The 13059-nt window shown below is 38.4% G+C and overlaps 1 protein-coding gene across 8 annotated transcripts in view; it reads right to left on the bottom strand.

Annotated features, from left to right (window-relative positions):
- Positions 1-13059, bottom strand: part of LYRM9 (LYR motif containing 9) — a 41711-nt gene that overhangs the window by 8896 nt on the left and 19756 nt on the right. The window lies entirely within an intron of this gene.

The raw sequence follows: 13059 nt of genomic DNA, 5'->3' as shown, positions 1-13059 counted from the left end.
AATTCAAGCTTTAATACAGCTAGGTTTTTTGTTCAGAACCCAAATGGCTGCATTTTGAGTTGGGCAGCTCACATACAGGAATATCTGAAGCCATCTGGCTTTGCTGTGCCCCACAGCCCATGACTTGACATGAGGAGCAACGCTAACGTGGTCAGCAGAGGAGAAGGCCTTCCATGTGTTACAGAAAGGGCCCACAGGGCAACAACTGGAACTTGAAGGTGAATACTTGAGATGCACTGCCTCACGGGACTAATGCAAAGGCTGGGCGTGCATCATTACTATACAGTTAAACTAAATGCAACACTTTAAATATGTGGCACTTTCTTAAAATAGTCTAGTCTATGAGTACAGTGTCTCTAAATACTAAAGCAGTCCAATGGCCACAGGAGAAGTGGATATTTGAAAGTAGGGGATGAACTCTACAAAAATCCCAGCTTAAATTGCTTTTGCCATTACCATTTTTGTGTTCTCCATACAGAAAAGAGGGGGGTTTTATCTTTCATGTAGTGTCCACAAATGTAGATTAGTAAGACAAAAAAGGACCCGGAACCCTGAGTGTAGACAAAGTTGGGGTCTGGACACTGTAACTCAAACTAAGCTCTCCTGAAATAAAATAAAAAAATAAAAGTATCTGTGAAACATCTGGATGCTCTCATTTAAAGTAAAGCATTTATGGAAGGAAAAAATTGCTACAGTAATATGTCTTATGTCTTGAAATAATAAACCCACATAAATGTTAGAGATATGAAATGAGGAGTTTCATTTGTGTAAGCAATAGGGCACTGACTGTGACTTACCAACACATAAGTAGTGCTACAAGTGAGCAAAATATGAAGATCACCTGCACACCTAGATGTAAGCTAACCCCTCACTCCAGCACATGGCAGATTAAAATATGTCCTGGGTCTGTATTCAACTCTGAGCTCAGTGCAAATTAGAACTGGGCATGGGATTCAACTTGTTACTTACATCGAACCTATGGGAAGACTTTTTTTTTTTTATGATCCAGTACAGAAATCTAGAATATACCATTGAATTCAGGGTGATCTGAACCTAAATTCACCTTTAAACACAGGTTTTTTGGACTATCTCCTTCACTGGTAAGGATTGCTATAGTTCCACTGACCCTGTATTTCACATATTCCCACTAAATACAGTGAAACATCCCAATTCAATACAGATCCCAAAATATACTTTGGGACTAGAGCCAATTTGTTGAGTTGTTTCTAGAGTTTGATGTGTAAACTCATCATATGTCATTGTGCTCTAATTAAACCTAAGTGGTGCAATAGATTTCCTGTCACAAAAGCAAAGATCCCTCGTGTTGGGAATGTATAGGACAGCTTACTACAACATGAAGAAAATAAGCTGTGGGAGTGAGCAAGAAACAAGAGTCACGTAAACATATGAATATGGAAAGATTCAACTGATCAATGGAATTGAAAATGTTGTTTCACTATACATAATTAGGAATTTTTCACTGCAGTAATTTTTCATAGGAAAATGATGAGCTGTTGAATCTAAATTGTGTGACAAATACAGTTACATTGATGAATTCTGTGGAAAAAAAATCCTTCACCTTCCCACAAATACTGGACTTCTAATAGATTTGAAGATTTGACATTCTTAGCAGGTCTAGTTATTAAACATATAGTGTATGAGGCTCCCATAATCAAAGAAAAAAATATCCTGAGTTCTAACAGATTCATAGCTGCAGAAGTGCTACAGATTTTGCAAAATGGGTAAGCTTCACATGGAAGTTTGTTGCTGGAGATCTGTATTTTTCTGAGCATGTAACTTCAGTGTTTGCAATATCATTTCCAGCAAAAGCTTCACTGGAAACCTACCACAGCACATGGAAAAACTGATGACTGTTTTAGTAAAATGACTGTTTAATGAGAAATAATCTTATGACCTGAGCCACTGTTAAATTCTAAGATACCAGGACATTGTATGAGTACAACTCAACAGTGAATAGACCCTGAAAACAGGAACTAAACTGCACTTGTACACAACAACAACACTGGAGAATTTGCATAGTTACTACTGCAATTTGCCCCTTAGTGGGCACAAAAAGGACAATGAAGCATAGTAAAAATCTGCACTATCGCCTTTTGTTCTAAAAACAACCCCCCCGCCCCAAATCCCACAAATGTTACCATTTTTATCTGCCAAGAAAAAAAAATCCTCGACCTCGCAAAATCTGGCTATAATCCTGACTAATAATGTAAATCTCCTTCTGATAACTTAAATATCATGCATAGCACAACAAACAAACTATCTACACCAAGAACTGTTGAGTCAGAAATAAAATAATCCGCTAATTGTGCTTTTCTGGAATGGATGACTGTATAATGTCCTAATCAGAAGGCTGCAATCACATTTGCATTTAGATAAAGCCCTGTTTAAAGACAGACAAGTATAAAAGGCGACACTAAGACTATTGTGGCATTTCTCTGCATTGCATAATCATTTACATTCCTGATAATGACATTCAGATAGTAAAGCAAAAGCTGACCACAGCCAATTAATCTTGCACTTTGCATTTGCAAGTTTGTCAATTGACCCAGTGTATAGCTGAACCCATGATGATACTGATATGACCCTATGGCACTTCTCTCAGATGTTGGGGTTTTTCTGCTGTTGAACTGCAGGGATTTGCTTGAAAAACAGTCACAACAGTTAGGATCTCAATCCCACAAGACTAGTTAAACAGGCACCAAAGCTGGGCTTCAGAGACTGGAAGTATTAATTAAAGGACTGCAAGTTTCCTGAGCCGTTGCTGTTTACAGGTTGGCTCCCGCTTCCCTCTCTTCCCCCCAACACACAGGCTGAAAATGTGTTTTCTTATTACTTCCAAGTATTACAGCTTTAGAAGTCTAACTCAGGAATCTACCATTCCTTAATCCAGTCAAACCTCATGATCTCCAATGTATTAATTTTACACTATCCTAGTAAAGTAGCACAGTAGTATTACATCAATTTTTAACAATGAGGAACCAAGACAGGCCTGGATTTCACTCACTTAATTTGGTCACTTAACTGACACAAAGCTAGCCTGGAACACTGCCTCAACAGCTCACTGTAGTCAGGCAAGACACATACTCGCTTCCACAGGGCAGATCCTAAGGTGTTGAATACCAACTGCTAAGTAGTATTCAGCAGAATGGACCTGGGTTCCCACAGTCTGCCTCAGCATTCTGACCACTGAACCATCTCTCAGGATAAACTTCACAATCTGGTTTCTCAGCAGCAGAATGCACTGCCATTGACCATCCCACACAAAGCCAGGCACACAAAACAGAAGTTGGAGGGAAAAGAAACTAGCAATTGAGAGACAGAACCCTTTAATACTCTTTTTACTATTTGCTCTGCGTTACCGAAGGTACCTGTGGGATCCAAAAGCTAGTACCAGTGTCTGCAGCTGGCTCCAGACTCTTGCTCCAAATAGTCTGTTATGCAAGCTGATCGAACTGCATGTTCAAGAATAAATTCCTCAAAATTAACCCCAAAACCAACAAAACCCCAAACCCATACTGTCTCCCTGGGTATTAGTAGGCTGTGTTTGGACTCAATCACAAAAATCTTAGTACAGAGTGAATTTTGCAAATTAGGATTAAGCAAACAAACCCTGTAAAAAAACCCAAAACATTAATAAAAAAAACCCCAAATGCAAAGCATCTATTGAGTAGCATTAGTTTAGTTTTAGTTCAGAAGGTGCTTCAGAAATACTCCCAGCAGTATAAGCACTCATAAAACAGCAAAGAAACTGACTTTTTTCAAACCTATGTGCAATTTTAGATATCCAGATTCAACACAGAATTCCCAGGATAATCTCATATAGTTATCTAAGGTGCCAAAATTGTCCCCCTTGAAGTGTCCAATAACAAATGCTGCACGAAAAAATCACTAGTGAACTTACTATTAAAATTCCATAGCCACGTTCTGTAACCCAACTCATGCCTCCTCCAGACCTGCTTTTATTAGTATGAATACAGATTCCAAGTGGTATTTGTGCAAAATGAAATGGTAAAACTTTCTGCACAGGAAAGTAATAATCAAACTGCAAAATAAGAATTCAATTGGAAGCCTCTTGAAGCCTTTTTACCCACAAAACATCTTGGTTCATGTTTTGACATCAGTCCAGGAAGACACTCAAGTGGACTGCTGCTACCCAGAATGATACTTACTGTTTTGTCTTAGCATTTGGCAGCATCAGTCCTCCCCCTTCTGGGTTTCACAGGTTCCCAGCTGGTAATATAGGAAGACCTATGACTCTAGGCTCTGGCTTCTTAAATACACTTACAACTTACTGCAGCAGAGTGGCAGACCTTACCACCTGCAGTGAACTGGCTTCCTTCTCTGGTTATTACACTGTAGTGTATTTTCTTTCTTCCCTAGTAGGTCACAGCAAAGTGACTAGTGCACCGTGTTCGAGGCCAGCTCTATAGGTTCTGCTGCCCTAGGCAAACCAGCAAATGTCTGTCCCCACCAAGTCACATTCACTCACAGAGCTACTGAATATTTTGTTGCCCTGGGCAATGGCCTGCCCTGTAGACATACCCCTCCTTGTGTATGGATGAGCATGTACAATGCTGAAGTCACTTTCTAATAAACACATCTCTCCAGCATGCTGGGCTTTTATTAAGATCTGCTGTTTTGATGTGATCACTTCTGACGAGCTGTGGCTTGTCATTGTTGTGGATTTTGTCCTTTCTAAATATGATCTGTAAAGTCCTATTGCATGAATGATGATAGTTAGTCTTGCTCTGTTCACTTCTGTTTCTGTTTTTCTCTGCTTTGTGCTTTGCTTGATGCATGAGGCAGAGAAGTAGTGTCACATGATAGTGCAATGGCAACACATTTTGGGGGCACAGCCCTGCAGTGTAAAGTTAGCTTTATGCAATATTAGCAGAGCATATGGGGGATTAAGTACTGGCTAAATAACAGATCTCAAAGATTTGTTTGTTGACAAGGAATCGCCATTGGCTGCACATCCTACATGCAGTTCTATAGCATCAGTATTAGGCCTGATGCTATTCAACACTATCAGCAGTTGCCTCCCTGTAAATATAAAATTGTAATTGGCAAAACTTGGGGATGACAAAGACTGCTAGAGCTGTACATAATGACAACAGGGCAATCAAATGGAATGTGGAAAATTTCTGGGTAAGCGGAGTCCAAAGTTGTGCTTTCACACACCTGATCATTATACAAACAACTCAAGAGTGCAGATTATACCTATGCAATAGGTATAACCATAACCTTGAAGGAATAGTACTGAGAAAAAGAACTAGATAGTCATACTGAACAAGCAACTAAACATCAGGTCCCAGTGAGATGCTGTGCAAAAAAATTAAATAGATATAAATGTATAAATTAGGAAGCTATGAGTAAAAGGAAAAAAAATTAACTATATCTCTGAAAGTAGAATAGAGCTCCATTTTAATTTGTACATCCACATTTTTCAAAAAAAGATATGGGCTGCCACTACCATAGCAATTCATCCAGCCTTGAAAGTCTGTTGTAAAGGACAATAAGGAAAAAAGGAAAGAACTTCACACAGCTGAACTATCCAGGCAGTCAGCATGCAGCCTAGAACCTGTAAGGCACAGACGTGCTAGTCTAGCACAAGCTGTCTAACTTAAAGCAGTTTCCTGGGTCAAGTTTTAATACCACATTACACAAAGTCAAACGGTATAATCTAGTTGCCCTTGCGGTCTCATACCCTGAAAATACAGGAAGGTGCTGAATAAAGATCTGAGCCCACCTGGTAGCCTAGCATACTCAGCACATAAGAGATCCATATTTTCAGGCCCCGAGAAGCACAGTTTTCTCAGTGTAGATTATATTTTGTATTTACACTCACTTTGTGATCCCTTTACTGCTGAAAGGTGTAAAGCACCTTTAAGGCAACTGGAAACCAGACCTATAATCTGTTTTTCTTTGGGTCCGAGTAAGAGCTTAAAAGATCTGTATGGTGAAGGAAAACTGAATATAGACATAAAGCAATATGACTACAAAAATGCACAAAAGCTCTGGGGTTCATCCATAAAAGGACATCAAAATCTTGTCATGATGAAGACCCACTTCTATAAATCAACCAAAGCCACAGGGCAAACGTTTCACCTTACATTCTTGTTTGGTATCATGAAGCAGAGACATGCAATACACCAAACATGGCAACTAAAACATTGAGACTTTTGCAATCTAAGAGCAGCGAGGAAACATGCTGCTCACAAAAAAGCCAGATTACCCTGTTCTGGATAATTAATAAGTATGCTCAGACCAATTAGAGTAATACTCTTTGTAGCACACTCACTAAATGTCAAGTTCCGGCAGCAATGGGAAGATAGAAGTCTCTGTGGTTTAGGTACAATTCAAACTTCTCTGATTTTTTTCTCCTGGCAATGATTTCTCCTGTCTTAAAGAAAATTCTGAAAGGCACAGCCTAGAAATAGCTTTATCTTCCCAGCTATGAACTTCTCAGTTCAGCTGCTGCCAATATGAATTTTGTTCTCAGTGGCTACATCTGTAAGTATTTACCTTTGAGATCATGCCTGAATATGAATTGAGTTACATCTTGGTGCCATCAGCTTTAAAACAAACCTGCCTGTTGATTCCTGCCTTTCTTGTAAACATTGTATTTTGAGGTACTCCAGTGCTTAGTTCCAGTTTAGCAATCATTGTTCTTCCTACTACTTTATGCCACTTAGTATAACAACTTTCTGGCTGGGTTTAGATCACCTTCTAATACTTCTTGAATCTTCACATTTTTGAAAACTTCCAACTGGGTACAACACAAGCTACCACAAGTTTTGTTAAAGGACAGATACCCAGTTGGCAGCATAAGGTATTAATTTTTTTTTTTCGAAAAGCACAAACATGCTGTCTGATTAATGAAAACACTAATTCTACAAACTATGCAAGCATACAAGCATGGGAAGAATAGTACATCTTACATAAGGTTTTGTCATTGTTCCCAACTCAATTCAGGAAGGACTGAAACTAGCTGAAGTTCATTGTACATTTATGCTTTAAGATAGGCTCATTTTGCTCGTGCAATCCAACTTTCTCTTTTTTTTAAGAAAGGCAAGAGGGTAGAAGTACATAATTCAAACAAGCAGCTATTACTTAGTGCAGAAAGGGCTCTACTTCAGAAAGTACAAAAGTTCAATAGAAGGACACAGCCATGGGAAGATGAAAAGTCAGAATTTTAAAAAGCACAAAGGAAGTCACTGTGACCCACACTATTGAGTAAAGATTAATAACAAACTTTTTTTTAACCAAGAATGCCTAATTTATACCTTTTAACATTCCTGTAGTGCAAATATCATATCCAGCCTACAAGAGAATAAACCCCACAGTCTAACAGGGATTTCCAGTATGACCTTTCATTTTACCAATCTATTGCAGCACATCCTTTCCAGTCCTAACTATACATACATAATCCCTGGACTAATGACGATGGTACATGTACAATGTCCTGGTATCTACAGTTCACTCTATAATCGTCCTTCCCAGCTTACATTATCCTTTACAGCAGCATCAAGAATAACTTGCTGTCTCATATGAAATCCACACCAACTGAAATTTAGCTTCTTCCCATCTCTTGCTCTCAATCCAAGTAATAACCTGAGCCAAAACCTTCCTTGGCATAAACCCAGTCTGTGGTAGAATTATACCATGGATGAATTTGGCCTACCACATCTTGGAGAAAAATACATGCCTGTTCATGGAATAAATGTTTATAAGCAGCAGTATTACAGAATATTTAGTCTAGGAACCTTTAGCCTCTTAAGGGGGATTTTAACTTGTACCGTTCGCTAATCTGGGATTGTTACCATACCAACAGCTAATCATGTGGGCAGATGCCCGCCATATCTTAGGAACATTTCTTAGGTCTTAAAGCCATATCTCAAGTTTCCCCAAACCCCTTATTGTCACTCTTCAGGGCCTAGCCCAGATCAAAGAGAATCTGTTTAATAAGAAAAACAAAGGAAAAGTCAGGCTATCAACAAGCTTATCACAAAGAAGAGTTCCCAGTCCAGCAACTGTTTTTTGAGAAAGAAGCCTTATCCCTAAAAACCCTCTGCTTGCTGCAGTGGGATGCCACGGGAGCTCCTCACAAAGCCAGCAGCTTTGCAAGTCCTGTACATTCTCCATGCTTTGGATGCTGAAAGAGCTATATGGCCTCCCAAGTCTTTCAGGGACCATTCTCCTCTACATAGAAGACATTTATTTCAAAAAGTTATGCTATTCTTTCTAGATTAAAAGAAAAATGTTGAAGGAGCTCCATCCAGGAAGCGAGTACCTGGCTCCAGAAAGAGCTACTTAACAACTTACTTCAGTGCTTCATGATTTGACCCAACTAAAAGAAAGAAGAGGTTAAAACTACAGCTGACAGTGATGACAGATGTTACCTAGTATAATTTAAATTGCAAGCCTACACATTGCTTGAATGCAGGACTACATGTTTTGTTACCCCCCCATTAGCTCAGGCCCTGTTGTTTCCCTCCTATTCAGAATGTAAAAACAATAATAGCTTCCAAAAGAATAATGGCTTCTGGCTTCCAAACGGAAAACAGAAGCTTTATGCTGGAAGAGGTCAGTTTTGTTAATTTTAAGTAGTCTTTGAAAGTCTACAAATAGATCAGACTTCTACAAACAATATCAACAGGCTAGCACAGCTCCATTGACTTTAACAAACTTGCAGTCATTTACACCACAGGATCTGACCTCTCGGGAGCAGAATTCTCCCCGCAGTGCTACAAGGGCACCTGTGCACCCCAGCACACCCCCTGTGGAAGAAGGCTGTTTGTCATCTATTTGCATGGCAAGGTCATGGGTGTGATTTAGATGAGAACAACAAGCATATATTGTGAGTTTCCATGTTAGTAATACAACTTCTCTCCTCCCCCATCATCACCTAGATTTAAATTTACATCAAAGTAGTAAGATGAAAAAAACAAATATTTAAAAAAAAATCTTACTAATTTGCGAAGTGCACACGTATCTAAAACTTAAAGCCACTATTGTCTATTGCTTAGAACAAATAACTATCTCAGGATCAGCAAGTAACACTAGTGTAGTGTTGTTATACATTATAGTATTAGCAATATGATATCACACCTTTTCAAAACAAAAAGAATCTTATTTCTTTCCAAAATGATACCATCCGAACCTAGAATCAGAACGTCAGCAGCTGACTCACTGTCACTTTGTCCCAGAATCTTGTAAGCATTTTCAAGCAAGACAATTTTATCCATCTTCCGCGGTCTGTCCCAGAAAATTCATCCATTGTTAAATAATCCTCAACATATACAGAACTCAAACCAAGTATAAATACAAACCAAATATCTTTAGCCCTACTTTCCCCAAAGAGACACAAAGAAATGAAACAATAGTCTTAATCTTCCACGTAACACTTCAACAGCAGAACCAAAAATAGGTCCTGGATATCCTGTTGACCAGGTAAAAAGCTTACAGTTGGGACATGATTTCTTCAAACTTTCACTTCCCCCCCATCTTCTGGACATTTTTGTCACTGAGCCAGAATGGTATACAAGAAAAACACTATAGAACTCTGCAGAATATTTTTTTCTGGAAGTGCAGAGCTTGGTTTTAATTGATTACACACAATGAACCAACTATACTGAGTAGTATAAACTAATTTATGGCTCTGGCTGAGATTAAGTTAAAGGAAAAAGAAGTTTATGGGTTTTGTCTATATAGATTTAAGTTCAAGCCAAAACTCTTGATGCAGATGTCCAGCTCAGAGCTCTTGCTATAATAGATTAAAACAAACACGCTGCACTTTGTGGAAGGCAGGAGTTGGATTTCAATTTTAGCCCTTGGCGCTAAAGGTAAAAGCTTGCTTTTACCCTTGGCAGAGTTGTGAGCATCCCAGCGCAGAGATCCACTGCAATACAAGACACCAGTGATTCAAATACCCCACTGCACTATGCCTAGACCATGGATGCATGAGCACGAAGACACAACCCTAGCCTCTTGGATCTCTAAGAAGGAAAATATCTGAGAGAAAAAAACTATGCTCCAGAAAATTCAGCAGCTCGTGCAAAGTCACCACAATGAGTCAATAGCTGGGAATTTTCCGATTATCATAAAAGGAATTGTGCTATTGATTATGTCTCACACAGTTACTCACAATAGCATCCCTAATTCAAAAAGCTATCCTCTGAACTCTTGGAACCTATGCTTTAACTCTTTTTGATGTATGTCAGCTAAACCGGTTCAGTACCCTCTATATATCTGAATTTTTATTAATGAACCTTTCTGGTTTTGACTGAATGGCTCTGGGGTGATTAAAGTATTTCCTCTTTTCCTCAGGTACTTGAATGTTGATCCAGAACACCACAGTATTCTTTTCCCTTTGCAACAGACAGCAAATTTATCAACACCCATCTGAGTGAATGAGCATGGCAGGATAGTTCTTCTGACTGGCAAAAGCACTTGATGGAAATGGAGCTGCCTTTGGTTTCAACCATGATTCAGATCTGTTTACATTTTGTGAAACCTCAGGAAAAGTGGGATAAAAGCTTTGGTTCAATTGAAGTCATGTTGTTAACCTCCAGTGCTAATAATTAACTCAATTATGCTGAATTAATTTGATGTAATTGTTGGTGATGGTGTAGACAGTGGCTCAGAGAAAGTTTGAGAGACAGGAGGAACAGGATACAATACAAAATACCCCTTAAATAGCATCTTTTTTTGCCAGAATGAGTCAAAGACACAAAATGAGTTCATTGCAGTCATCTGGCTTCACTCAGCCCTCTAAATTACCCCAATACCCAGACAAATAGCTGTGAAATCCAGCAAGTGAACTAGAATTAAACATGCCCTGACAAATTTGACACAGCACTCAGCACAAGTGTCTTTCCCTATCCTATTATCTAAACAATACAGATTTAATAATATATTTAAGAGATCCACAATGCTTTTTCTTTAACTGAAGACATTAATTAAGAACATTTCCTTGTTGTAGTGTTGTCAGTTGGGTGGTTTTTTGATGAACAATCCGGAGAATGCTTATGGAGTCTTTTCATTTGATCTGCAGTTTTTATCTGATATTTTCAGACTTATTCAGTTCAAAACAAACCCCAACTATAAAAAACAAACATCTGTCTTTCTCCTTCCCCATTTAATATTTCTGTGTTTTGTTTTGAAAAAGTACAACAGAAATGCCACCTTTGCTATGAAAATACACATTTTACTGAGGCTTTTTTTAATTCTCATGTACTAAAAAGTCATCTGGGAAAAAATATTAAATGGGATTGCCTTAAAGTCTTGGGAAGTGGATTAAACCAAAACCAAAAAAATAGGAAAACCAATGTAAATTAATGCTTTAAGTATCACCAGAATCGCTACAGGACTCTCTCACCTCCTCCCGCCACTCCTGGAGAACGTTACACTTCTATTTACAGTCTAGTCAGATGCCACAGACAAGGGATGAATTTACCACACAAAAATCACGAAAGACAGAAAACCAAATATTGCAGCCAAGTCAGAGGCACAAGCCTCTTACTACTCGGGCTAGAGGCTGTCAGCAGTATGCCACTCTTCCCATTTGCAGACCTAGGCACCTTGAGTAGACAGACTACCACTCACTGCAGTTTTGTGTATAAAGCCTGAAGGTACGTCTTTCATTGCCTTGTTTCCGCCAAGCTTCACCGTGTGTATGGGTTTAGCACCATGGAGTTGTTATTCTTCCAGCTGTACAGAATTTAAAAATTAAGAGCTTAGGTTACAGCACCGCTATATTTAATATTTTACAGCCCTGGAGGCCTGATAATATCTAACCATGAAGAGCTGGGTGCCTTTGCCTGTCTAGCTTCAGTCTGAAATACTACTTGACTTACATTTGTCATAATGCTGTAAATATACAAGCTTCTACTGCATTTTTATTATCCTTGGTGACAAGAATAAAAATATTACCTCTAACATCACCAATTACTTCTGAGAAGAGAATCCAAGTGCTTAGCTGTAAGAAATGAATAGTATTTTTCCAATTTGTTAAGTAGGTGCTGCTAGCACGCCTATAGATCACATCCGCATTGAGTTCTGACGATTCTCAAACACAGCTAATCTTTCAGAACTGTTTAATTGCCATCAGGCTCTGATCAGACTCATCATTTCAAAGTTGTATTACATGCATAATATATGCATGTGACTTCAATAGGTCATTTTCTGCCCAGTTCTGAGAGGGCAAAAATTGTTTTCCATGGGGAAGCTGCTAACATTTTCTGAAGAACCAAACTAACTTTCCTCAAAAACAGTTTTTTTGAAACATTATTTGTGAAGAGATGCTACATTTTAAAGTAAATTTAGGGTAATGGATTGTTTGAAGTCTTACTCTTTTTTTTGACAGCTACTGCAAATTTTTTCTATGCCTATGTACCACAACCTATTTAGCTTTAGTAAGTTGAATTATTGCTGAAAGTAGTTAAAAAAAATAAACTGAAATAGCATATGTTGCCATAAATGATTTCATGTCCAACATAAGAATCTGGAATACTGGTATTGCATCTGTATTGAAACTTGATTTGGAGGATTTAATTTTTCTACCACAGTTTTTCCAGGCAAAAGCCACTGAAGGCAACATTAAAGTCACTAACCCAAATACTTGGCTGGTATAAATCAGCACATTTCTATTAATTTCTGTTGAACCACAAAAACATATGTTTGCTGGCAACCTGAACAACTGGGACTGAATTTTATGATTGTAGTAGTTTCTCCAAAGTTACGTAGGAGTAACTGAGTTGTTCAAGGCAACTGTCTGTTACAGATGGACAACACTACTCCTGCAATGCAAGAGCTTTAAGGGTTAATTCATGTTTAAAGGTATTTTTAGTGTAAGCAGTGTATATCAAAAAACCCCCAAACAATAAACCCAAAATCTCATCTAGTAAGGTACAACCCTACAAAATGCATGCAAAAATACAGAGAACAAACCACTTGATTTCTGCTTATAGAGCTTACACAGAAAACTTAGAATTTTGCAGGTTACCCCAGGAGCCATAAGAAATACTTCCAATGTTA

Source organism: Falco biarmicus, chromosome 1 (assembly GCF_023638135.1).
Source record: "Falco biarmicus isolate bFalBia1 chromosome 1, bFalBia1.pri, whole genome shotgun sequence".
NCBI classification, from domain to species: Eukaryota; Metazoa; Chordata; class Aves; order Falconiformes; family Falconidae; genus Falco; species Falco biarmicus.
This window is presented reverse-complemented; position numbering and strand designations above follow the sequence as displayed.